Source organism: Phodopus roborovskii, unplaced genomic scaffold (assembly GCF_943737965.1).
Source record: "Phodopus roborovskii unplaced genomic scaffold, PHOROB, whole genome shotgun sequence".
NCBI classification, from domain to species: Eukaryota; Metazoa; Chordata; class Mammalia; order Rodentia; family Cricetidae; genus Phodopus; species Phodopus roborovskii.
Window position 1 is genome coordinate 55,546,362 of NW_026126480.1, and position 11,636 is coordinate 55,557,997.

Consider the following 11,636-nt stretch of genomic DNA (forward strand, 5'->3'; position numbering starts at 1 on the left):
GTTGTCCTTGGTGGCTGGAAAGGCCTGCCTTTGCTTCCATATACCACCTACATGGCCCGTTCAATCTCTAGACCAAATTCCATCTTTGTATGCACGTAGCCCAAAAGGCCCCTAGTAGGCTTTCTCAGACAAAAGTGGCCTCTCCCCTAAGTGAACTTCCAGGGTCATCCCCATGCAGCTTTCTCCCTCACCATGTCTGCCTGCCACCCTGGCTAGCACCCAACAGGCTAGGATGATTCTTTTGATCCTGGCAGTATTCTATAGCATTAAGGATCATTTTCCCTGCTGGTTCCTGGGCTCAGGCAATGGCCAGCTACTTGTGTGCCATACTTCCCACCTGGAGGTTGTTGCTTGCTGGAGAAAGTGGCTGAGGTGGCCAGAGGTTGCCAGCTTGGCATCAGCTGGATTTGGGGGCGAATGTACTTGTGTCTTTAACTGGCCTCCTCATGGGAGTGCCCCTTTTAGTCCCTTCTGCCCTACTCCCAGGCTCCCTGCTACCATGGAAGGCTTTTGTGGCTCACTGAACAAATCTTTCCTAAGTAGGTCAAGGAGAGTGCCGAATGTGGCTGGCTCCATGCGCTTCCTTTCATGTGCCCAGCGGCTCCTGCAAGTCTGGCCCTCTGCTCCAAAGGGACTTTGCTTTCCTTGCTGTGTCAAAAAGATACTTCATGTTAAAATTCAACGCAAGATGTTAACCAGCCGTACAAACGAGACTGTCAAGACAAGGGCTGCTCAGGCAGGTTGAACTTCGCACCGGCTTGTTCTGATGAGGGTCCTGCCCACGCTGTGACCAGCTGGTGTATTTGGACAAGGCTAGGAGAGAATACTGCCCCATCCGCTGTCATCTTCCCTTGTGGCTCTCAGGTTCTCAGCCTGTCCTGGGGATCCCACCTTTACTGCAGGGTACACGCATGGGATTGTTGGGCAGCTTGGGGGTTGTGGGCTAGGAATATCTCTTCAGAGGAATTGTTTTAAGAAGGCACCAGGACCAGATTGGCTGTGGCGGGAGGAGAGGAGGAGAGTGTGTGTGTGCAAATAAGTAGATTTTGGCAGGTAACCTCATCTTACCAGAAAACAGAGTGGTGGTGATTGGCTGGCAGGACACCAACCCGGGGTTTAATCGGAATCTTTCTTCTTGTATTTTGTGGACAAGCATCCACACCTACTAGGATCAGAGGCTGCAGTGCTGGCTGTGGTTTCATCAGAGCCCATAGGTTTTCCTGAGCCAGCAAAGGCTGGCGGCTCTCAGCGCCTGCTTTGCTTGTTCCTTGGAGAAGTCAGTTACCCTCTCTGCACCTCAGTGCCCTCCTCCTCTGGAGCACTGGTAATAGTTCTGCTCTCACGAGGCTCTTGTGAGGTTTGATTTTGTGTCGATAACTTACACCCATCCTGGCATGCAGTGTTCATGCTGTTGCTAGGATTATTAGTGTGATTATTGTCATCATTATTTTTAATTGTTTTGACAAGGCAGCTTGTAGGTAACTTGTGGGAGCCTCTGAGGCTGAACTTGAGAAGTACTCCTGGGGAGCTGTGGCTGGCCCAGAGTCAGGTCAGGGTGAGTTTGGAAGCTGAGTGAGCGGAGCTGCACGCTGTTCCCCACTGAGCAAGGCAGGTGAAAATCTGGGTCGAATATGACTCATCTTTTCACATATGGCTAATGTGTGCTTGGTGGCTCTAACAGAGACCTCTTGTTTTGGTCTACTGAGGACACCTGTGAGGCAGATGCTGGGGAACTGGGCTCCTGAGAACTAAACACAATAGGCTCACTCCTAGGTGCGCCTTACAGGCAGAATCTAAAAGAGGGTTTGGAAGGTGCCATGTTCTGTCCCCCCCCCCCCCCCCGCAGAGATGTCTCAGCCTATGCTCTGTGATACTGCCTCTCTGTCACTTCTGGCTGGATCTTCATCCTGCAAATAGACATTTCTACACCCACACTCAAACATGTGCATTGTCTTACGTGTGTCCACACAAGTACACAACAAGCCAACACCACTCACTCACACCCACACATTGGACACACACAAAGGGGCAGGTAGAGCTTTGAGCAGATGGAATCAGAGAGGGTAAGGCTGTGACTGCGCAGCCAGATGGCCCTTTGGCCCCTTCATTTTCCTCTCTCTCTCTCTCTCTCTCTCTCTCTCTCTCTCTGTATCTCCCATCCATTTATCCATGCATATGTCTGCTGGTCCCATCCATCCATCTATCCATCAGTCTGTCTGCAGGTTGCCAGAAGGACAGCTTGAGGGGCTGGGGATGTGGCTCAGTTGGAAGAGTGCTTGCTGGCATGCTGACCCTGTGGTGTATGCCTGTAATCCCAGCAGTAGGGAGGTGAAAGGAGGATCCAAGATCATCTGTGCAGAGAGTTCACAACCAGCTTGGGATGCAAGAGGCCATGTCTCATGCATGCATACATAAGGAAAAGATGGGGGTGTCCTTCTGTATGTTGTGAATATATGTTTCTCTTATTGGTTGATGAATAAAGTTGTTTTGGCCAATGGACAGGCAGAATGTAGCCAGGCAGGAAGTATAGGCAGGGCTACCAGACTAGGAGAATTCCAGGAAGAGAGAGTGAGTCACTAGGGAGACAGGCATGTAGCTGTCTGGGTAGGATGCCTGGGTATTATCCGGTAAGCCAAGACCACATGGAAATACATAGATGAATAGAAATGGGTTAATAATTAAGAGAGAGCTAGCTTGTAAGAAGCCTGAGCCATTGGCCAATCAGTTTACACTTAATATAAGTAACTGTGTGTTTATTTTAGGACTGAACAGTAGCAGGGCCAGGCAGGGCAGAAACTCTATCCATAAGTAAACAAACCAACATATACATACATATATACACAGATACGTACATATACAGGATAGCTTGTATTGGGCCTAGGCACAGAGCTCTGGGCACAGTCTGGGAGTTTTTAAACAATGGTACTCTGTGTGTGTTTATGTGTTTGTGTGTGTGTGCATGTGTGTGGATGTGTGCCTGCAGAAGCTATAAGGCATTGGATTCCATGGACCTGGGGTCACAGGGAATTGTGGTCACATGACCGGGATGCTGGAAGTCAGCTGCTGGTCTACCCCATAACAACTTAGGGGCCTCCTTGCAGGACCAGCTGTATTAATGATGGGGCTGCATCTTGACCAGGATTGCTTAATAATGCACACCTCTCACTGCTGCTGCTCCAATCATCCCTCTGTTTAAAGCTCATCACATCAACACCCACTGTAGAACTGGGGTCACTGGACCCCTTATCTGTTTATCTTCCCAGTGGCCAATCATTATGTCTCATTCTTCTGCTTTTTACCATTATTTATCTATTTAATAGTGTTTGGGGCAGGTGCTCAAAACCATCTTATTTGGGTTGCTGGAGTCAAGTCTGTTGCCCTAAAACTCCAGTTTCAGAGTGGGGTTAGATGAAGCAGGCATTCGAGGAGGGCTGGACAATAAACCTTAGGCTTCCAGCTTCCACAGCCAAGCAGAAGGCAGAGTCATTGACCCAGACAGGACAGCCCAAGGTCTGGGGAAAGTTGAGAGTTCAGGGTGGGCCATTATGCAGACGGTGTCAGGGCACAGCTGATATTGGGAGGGTCCTGATACTGTCCCTGACAGCCTGGTGAGAAGGGACTGTGAAGCAAGTGGCTGGTGACTGGGCCTGCTCTTCTGGCCTGAGCTGGTCAAATGGCTGAGCTGACATCGATTTGATGTAGTCCACAGGCTGAGATGGAAACAACTCAGTCAATGTTGAACACTGGGAGATTTCACATAAAAACCGTCTTTTCTAAGTTAAAAAAAGAGAAAATTCTCTGGGCTCCACCACAAGGCAACAACTGGATGGACCTGAGTTGCTAATGCCTTCAATTGTGCCATTGAGCTCTGCACTGACCCCTGCAGGTGAGCCCAGTACCGTCCCCTCCAGGCCAAGCCCTGTTAGGCCCTCTGAGGATGAGTCCTGCCCTGCCCTGCCCTGCCCCTTGCCATGAACTGTTCACTTCAAGAAATCCCTGTACTGTTGCCAGGCGATGGTGGCACATGCCTTTAATCCCAGCACTAGGGAGGCAGAGGCAGGTGGATCTCTGTGAGGTCAAGGCCAGCCTGGTCTACAGAGCTAGTTCCAGGACAGGCTCCAAAACAATACAGAGAAACCCTGTCTAGAAAAACAACAAAAAACAAAAACGAAGACAAAACAAAACAAGAGCAACAACAACAAAACAAAGCAAAAAAGAAAGAAAAAGAAATCCCTGTACTGTCCCCTTCATGCTGATCCCTGCATTGCCCCCCTGTAGGTGAGGCCTGTACTGCCCCCTGAAGGCCAATGTGGTTATTAAATATGATCCTTTATTCAGACTGCCTGTTTACCCTCCAATGTCTTTTTTCTTCACCATATCTCCTCTGGCCTGTGATGATTTCTGGCTTTCTTTCTTCCATCCTTCTTCTCTTTTTAAAACATGTGTATGTATGTTTGTATGTGGGTATGCATGTGAGTGAGTGCAGGGATCCACAGCAACCAGAGGTGTTGGATCCCCCTGGAGCTGGAGTTTACAGGTAGTTTTGAACCACCTGATGTGGTGTTGGGAATTGAACTCTGATCCTCTGAAAGAACAGTGCGTGTTCTTATGCCCTGAGCCATCTCTCCAGCTTTAATTTCTGCCTGTCTGTCTTTTTTGTTTTTGTTTTTTAATCATGATTTTGACAGCTTTGGGGAGTAACGTGCAGGCATTTTGTAGAGACCCACAGTTTGGGTTTTCCTGATGTTTTTCTTGTGATAGACAAGGTCTATCACAAGACAGGGCCTTGGGAAGGTCAGTGTGAGGACAGGCGCCCTCATCATATCCCCCTATGAATGTTTGAACCGTGGCGCAGACATGCACTAAGGGCCCTCAAGGACATCAGGCGAGGTGGTGTATGTCTAGTATCTTGAGAGCCCTTGCTAAGGTTGTTATGTAGCAGTTTCCAGTTTCGTCTGATTTTAGCTGGTTTGATTAGAGCAAGTAAGGAAATAAGAATACACTCTTTAGAAAGAGAACAGGCTACATGAGTAGCCAGGACCCTGATCTTAGCAGACATGGGCTTATTTCTCTCTCTGGTATCTCCTTCCTGATATCTTCCTTCAGGGTGGGCACTCCTGGGAAAGGGGTATATTTTTTTCAGAAGCCCATTTTACCCAGAATTCAGTTTGTTTTAAGGTGACATATAAGATAATATAACACAAACAAAAGCAGGAGAAGGGGGGCGGTTGGAGAGATACTCAGAGGTTGAGAGTACTGGCTATTCTTCCAGAGGCCTTGAGTAGCTTCTTAGCCCCCACACTGTAATTCACCCATCTGTAACTACTGTTTCAAGGGATCTGATGTCCTCTTCAGGCCTCTGTGGGTACTGCATGTATGTGGTGCACAGACACCCAAAGGCACCAAATAAAAATAAAGAATGAAAGGAAGGAAGAGAGAAAGGAAGGAAGGAAGGAAGGAAGGAAGAAAATGCATTCAGACTCAAGTTCACTGGAGGAAAGAGGAACAGCCTTCTGCATATATTCTCCAGGCCAGACATTCCTAGGAGACAGTTAAAGCTGAGCCAGCTAGTTGGGCCACTCTACTCACTATTCTTTACTTCCTGTCTCACTGACTCCAACTATCTCTACAGCCAGTTTTGGGACCCTGAGCTGTCACAGCTGGAGAGATCAGCTCCACCTTTGACTCCCTATGTCCTGTTCAGGGAGCCGATTACTCAGTTCGTCCCAGAGTTCACCCCATGCTCACCATAGTCTTCACTCAGGACATCTAGTTCTCTGAATCCCAAGCCTGCCCCAAGCGGCCAGATGTGCACAGCATTAAGACAGGACAGCTCACTGATGCAGCGTCTGCCTAGTGTGCAGAAGGGTGTGTGTCCATGCGGATGCCAGAGGATAGCTTTGTGGCACCGGGTCTCTCCTCCCGCCTTTCCAGCTGCCAGGCTTACACAGCAAGTGCCTTTAAGTCAACTGTGCTGAAGGCTCTCGATCATCTGTTCATGTGCTGATTGGTGCTTTGGTTGCTTCCAGCTCTTGGTAATTGTAAATACAGCTGCTATCAATGTGTATGTATTAACTATCACTGTGCCCCATGTTTCCTTTCTCCCGCTGCATACTCGGGAGAGAATGGCAGGCCCATGGTGGATGAATGCTAGATTCCCGCATCCCAGTCACTTCACACTCTTATGCTCTTCCTTACCTTAGTGGTGTTGTTCTGCACTGGGCTTTGAAGGTAGCCCAGGCGGGCCTTGAAATTGTGATTCTCTTGCCTCAGCCTCTTGAGTGGCTGTGATGGCAGATGTGCCACACTCACTTTGCTTGCATTTTTCTCTTGATCATCATCTTCCCAGGAGAGCGCTTGTCCCCGATAAGCACACCCTGATGTATAACTGAAAATGCAAAGAACCGAGGTTAGTTAGGAGAATTTTTAAAAAAAGAAAAAGGAAAGCAAGACAGATGTGATAGTGCTTTAATCCCAGCATCTGGGAGCAGAGGCAAGTGGATCATCTCTGTGAGTTTGAGGCCAGCCTGCTTTACACAGTGAGTTCCAGGTTAACTAAGACTACATAGTGAGACACTGTCCCCCCCCCCAAAAAAAACAAGGAATAAATACAGGTTTTTTTAAAAAATCCAGTAATATCAGAGTTTCTGAAGCATGTATTTTGTTCGTTTTTGATAATTGCATACATGTATACAATAAGGTATGATCACATGTCCTCCTGATTTCCCACCTTCAACTTCTCCAGGTCTCCCCGAAAAACACCTCCCTCCTCCTAATCTCATGTCTTTTTTTTTTTAATCCCAATAAATCCAGTTAGTACACCATACTTGCATGGGTGTAGGGCCAGTAGCCATAAAGAATAAATTCCATAAAGAATGAATTTTCCTTCCCCCAACTATCTACTGTCAACAGATCCTCAGTAAGGAACCGGGCTGAGAGAGCCTTCCGCCATCTCTGTCTATGCAGCAGTGACCACAGCTACTGTGAGTTCATCTGTTCTAGAACTCCATCATGTCTGTGTCGGCATGTCACAGCACTCCTCCCCATGCCCAGGCGCTTGCACACTTGCCTCCTCTTCCTTGATGTTCCCCGAGCCTTGGTAGTGGTGGTGGTGGGTTAACAGATGTCTAGGGCTGGTCATTCCATCTCCTATTCTCAACACTAACCCGTTCTGCATCTCCCACTGACTGCTGCCCACTGCAAAAGGGAAGCTTCTCTGACCAAGGCTGAGCGCTGCCCAGGTACTTTGGAACCAGCAGCTGGGTGGGAATAGAGAATCAGTTGAAACAGTCTTTTAAAAAATTAAATTATTATTGTGAGGGGATACGTGTGTCACATGCACGTGTGGTCAGGGAACAGCTTTGTGGAGCCTGTTCTCTTCCTCCCACCCGGGGGGCACGTCTGTGTTTCTGGACTCTGCAAGACAAATATTTTCAGTATTGGGGATTGCATGCACGCTGGAACACAAGCATGTGTAACAAACAAGGGCTCTGTCACGAGCCACAGCCCAGTCCTTTGTCCTTCTCTTTGCAGAATTGTTTCAGCTAATTTAGTCCTTTGCGTTTTCATGCAAACGTTAGCATCCATGTGTTTGCCACTGTTGTGTTGGTATTTTTCTTTGAGGCAGGGTCTCATGTAGCCCAGGATCACTCTGGAAATGGTCGTGTAGCCAAGGATAACTTTGAACTCCTCATCTTCCTGCCTCTCTCCTACAGCCTGGAATTATATGTGTGCCTCCACCCTGGCTTTTTATACAGGAGAATGTTGACACGGAGGTTACATAGAATCTGTGAACCAAACTGTAGAGAATTAGTAATGTTGACCTTCCTGATCCTGAACACAAGACAACTGTCCATTATTTAGGTCTCTGTTTCTTCATTAGTTTGTGTATTTGTTTCTTCTAGCAGCATTCATTCGTTGCCTTCCTTCATTGATTTATTCCTGGGTATTCCTTCTCCCTATGCCATTGTCAAGTGGGTTTTGCATTAACATTCACTTCTGTAGGTTACGGGTGTTGGCATTCAGGCGTTTACACTGGCCTGCTCTCAGGGACCTAGCAGCAGCTGCAACAGCATTGTCGCTACTGCAGCCACTGGTTAGAGCAGTCTCCCTGTGTGCGTGCACTATATCCCCTTATAAAAGGCAAGCCCATCCTGCCCTCCTCCCTTTGCTCTTTCCTCCAGCGGACGCCTCTGCATCTCCCCTCCCTCCCAATAAACCTCCCACCCGAGTTCTGGTGTTGGTGTGACTTCCCTCCCCCTCCACCACTAAACTACCATATTGGTGCCAAGACTCTGGGAGGATCTCCTGGTGGCCCACCCTGCTCATCAGTAGCCTGAGCCATGCTGGGATCATGTACCTGGTCTACCTTCAACAGGCTCACTTTCCAACTGACCGATCGCTGAGCTCTTCACCCAACACAGGCACAATTAGTGAGTTTCCCTTCTCCCAGTCAGCGTGAATGTTTCCCTGGATCTGTGGGAGTGACTGTTGAGTGTCCAGCATTCCTCTGGTGTTTTTGGAAGTAGAGGAACCCCCAACCATGGTCTTTAAGGCTATAGTTGACCCTTGTCACCAACACTCACCTCTGGCCATTTCCCATGAGTGAGGCTTAATCTCTCGAGCATGGTTTCTTGCCCCTTGGCCCCATTCACAAGCCCTGGTACCAGGCAACCATGTCTCACTTGGGCTCTCAGCCCTTGGCCCCTGTTCTTGCATGATGATGTGCTGAATAGCTTGGGCCTACTCATTCCAAACCATCCTGGACTCCTGGGATCCAGACCTTTGGATCTCTCTCTCTGCCTTACTCATGGGAACTGTGTCCTTGAACATACCTCTAAGCTCCCTGCTAGGATGCCTTTTGGAAAACTTCAGACCCCCTACACCTAGCACCCAACTTAAGGACTTCTAAACTTATCCACCTTTGCAATCAAACCTGGCCCTGGTACCTTTAGATAATCAATTCAAATGGCTAGCTACCAGCAGCCTATATTCCAATATTATATGGGACTTTTGCAACGTTTGCTAACAATTGAGTAGATGGAAGAAGGTATCCTATGCCCAAGCATTCTGTTGTCTTCACTCCAAACCCTCCCTCTGTTCTTCCTTCCTGTTCCCCTACTCAGCTACTGTTCTCTATGAAGCCTGCTAAGATGCTCGTCCCCTTTTCATTAAGTAAACTATCTCAAATTAACAACAATAACAAAACCAACTGGGTCTTAACATTCTAACTCTGCTTCTTTCATTAAAAAATTCCAATGTTAGTTTCTGATGCAGTGGTGGCAGCTCGCCTCTGTCACCTGTCTCCAGCTATGCCGTATGTGCACCTTTTAAAAATATCCACCAGGCAGAGCTCACTCTCTTTGCCTCTTGCTCCTCTTTGTCTTCCCTTTTCTTTTCTCTCTCGTCTCTTCCTCCTGTCTGCTGCCCTCTCTAAGTCCCTGCTCCGACACTGCCTTCTACCCTTTTACTCTACCCACAATAACCCTTTTGCACTAACTCTGTTGCGTGTGGCATATTTGCTTAGTGACATACCTTGGCAGGGCTCACCAAAAGGTACTCACTTCGCGCCTACTCCACCCACCACAGATCCACCCTCTTCACCTGCAGCAAATCTGCTTTCTCATTCTCCGATGGCTTTGCCTTCCTTCTCTAGCAGGGCTACCTGCGTCTGACCTTTCTCCTGGATGTGAGACTTCCTTTCTCAAGCGCAGTCCTCCTTTTCTCAAAGTCCTAGTACCAGGTGACTGTGTCTCTCTTGGGCTCTCAGCCCCTGGCTCCTCTTCTTGCATGACAACGTACTGAACAGCTTGTGCCTACTCAATCCCATCTTCCCTGGATCTCTGGGATGCCAGGATGTCTCGTTCTCTACCCCATTTTTGGGAACTGTGTCATGCACCTCCTCACTCCCATTGGGATGTCTTTTGGAGACCCACTCACCATCCTTTCAAATCAGGAATCAGGTCTGTATAAGTTAGACCAGGCAGTGGGAGAACTGAGATCTCTCTCTCTCTCTCTCTCTCTCTCTCTCTCTCTCTCGTGTGTGTGAGTGTGTGTGTGTGTATAACTTGGATTCAACTTTGCATATATGTGCATGTAACTATTGCTTAGGATAACATGTTTTAAGCATCAACCACATGGCTCTCCTCCATCTTGGATGGTGACCTCATCATGATGTAGGTAGCCGCGTGGCTGGCAACCATCTTTACCAAGGTTAAAGAGTACATACCATGTGACACTTCTTAGTCCTAATGAGCTTTTTGTTCATTGTATCTTGTTTCAGATGAAGAAAGCAACAAGTCTCAAATATTTTGGATTGGTATGGACGTTTGTGTGATGATAGAAATGTAAAGTTATTTGTGATTCAACTCTGCTTTAGAATATATTGTATGTGGTGATAAAAATTAAAGTTATAAAGGTCTATTCAGATTAACAAAAGCTGATTTAGAGATTTACACCTAAGTACTTATGTCTTTGCCAAGTGTTCAACTCCAGTCTTCTAGAGAATTTAGATAAGCATCGACATATGTTTGATAAAGTATTTTACAAGTTATATATATGTATATATATATATATATGTACATATACATATGTACACACACACACATATGTATTCTATAATGGAGTTTCTGGTCCCTTGACAGGGTCCTTTTCCCAGAGTTGGGCATTTAGGCAGAGGCCACCACGGCTTGTCAAGGGCAGTGCTGGCCTCTGGGCTCTCTCAGTCCCTGTTCATGGGCTGCACCACAGCTCACAGGCCCCCTTTTCTCCTATTCCCATTTTCGCCCTGGGAATATTTCCCCTGTCACTATTCCTTGCCTTCTCAGAAGATTGCCTTAGAAGTCTGAAACAAACTTATTCTGTTTTACCCACAGTATGGCTTTACTGAGCCCATTAACTATGATTAAAAAGTTTTATTTTGATATTTATTCTGACAGGAATGGAGTGCAAAGTTCTAGTCCTATGGGAGCCGCTAATACATTGTAGACTGTTAAGGAACATAAGTTAATAGCTATCTTATAAATGATCAAGTTCTTTAGCTGTAGTCATGCTGAGTACTAATATAATTAGCTACAGGGATAAGCCTTACTTAGTCCCCTGTATATGTTTTCAAAGTTAAGCTTACAACAAGTAACTAGAAGCAAAGTTTGTCTATTTGGATATACCTAATAGATGGATAGTCCTCAAATGCTTCAGAGATCTGCAGAACATGACATTTAAAATGTTTAATAAAAAAACTTTTTATGATAGGCATGCCAGCTCCTGGCAGCACCCCTATCTCTTCCAAAGGAGATGGATGGGTACAGAAGAGCCTCCACTTGGAGCATGTTTCAAATGTGGCAATGCCAGCCAATGGGTAAAGAAAAAAACTGCCTTTCACCTCAACCGCTGCCAAGAACCTGCCCAAACTGAACAACAGGACACTTTACCTTGACAAGGTAGGCTGGTCCCCCCACAAGTTCCTACTCCACAGGAAAGTCTGTCAGATGTTCTGGGCCTGGCAGCTGAAGGCCTGTGCTGCCCTGAGACCCCTACCCAAAATGCCCATGGAGGGCCCTGGGGTAGCTGTCTAGGTAGCCAGTAAGTCCCTGCCATTTTTAGTAGATTTGGAAGTTAGGTGGTCTGCTCACTCAGGT

The 11,636-nt window shown here is 47.2% G+C and overlaps 1 long non-coding RNA gene across 1 annotated transcript; it reads left to right on the plus strand.

The window, feature by feature from the left end:
* Nucleotides 1-573: 573 nt before the first annotated feature.
* LOC127228764 (uncharacterized) lies at nt 574-11,369 on the plus strand. Its single transcript, XR_007835049.1, has 3 exons — nt 574-903; nt 3,779-3,886; nt 11,251-11,369. It is a non-coding gene; the product is annotated as an uncharacterized LOC127228764 (long non-coding RNA).
* Nucleotides 11,370-11,636: the final 267 nt, after the last annotated feature.